The sequence below is a fragment of the Austrofundulus limnaeus genome, unplaced genomic scaffold, assembly GCF_001266775.1.
Source record: "Austrofundulus limnaeus strain Quisiro unplaced genomic scaffold, Austrofundulus_limnaeus-1.0 Scaffold527, whole genome shotgun sequence".
Classification (NCBI taxonomy): Eukaryota; Metazoa; Chordata; class Actinopteri; order Cyprinodontiformes; family Rivulidae; genus Austrofundulus; species Austrofundulus limnaeus.
Genome location: NW_013952929.1, coordinates 151825 through 152243, shown reverse-complemented (window position 1 = coordinate 152243; position 419 = coordinate 151825).

The window sequence follows — 419 nt, the reverse complement described above, 5'->3', positions numbered from 1 at the left end:
GGGGTGGTAATTATGCTAATCTCCTCTCGTGTGCACGAGCAGCTAGATAGAACAGGTGGAATTTATGCAGCTCATTTACGCACGTTTCCTGAAGATAGAAGAGTTTGTTGAATCTGACGTGACATGTTCGTATGAACCCTTTGTACGAAGAAAAGTAAGAGAAATTTAGGAGAAGAATACGAACATGTTCTTGCATGAGGCCCATTGTTTTTATACTCAACACACAAATTTACAATCACAAATAGATTACATTTTTTCCACAAAAACAACCAACACAAAGTTGCACTTTAAAGTGGTCTGTGTACAAAAGAAAATAATTTACTGTATATGGTGACAATAGAAAAAAAAACTATGCTATGATGACAGGGTCAGAAATTACGGCCTTGGCCTTCCTCGCGAAAACTCTAATTACTTAATGT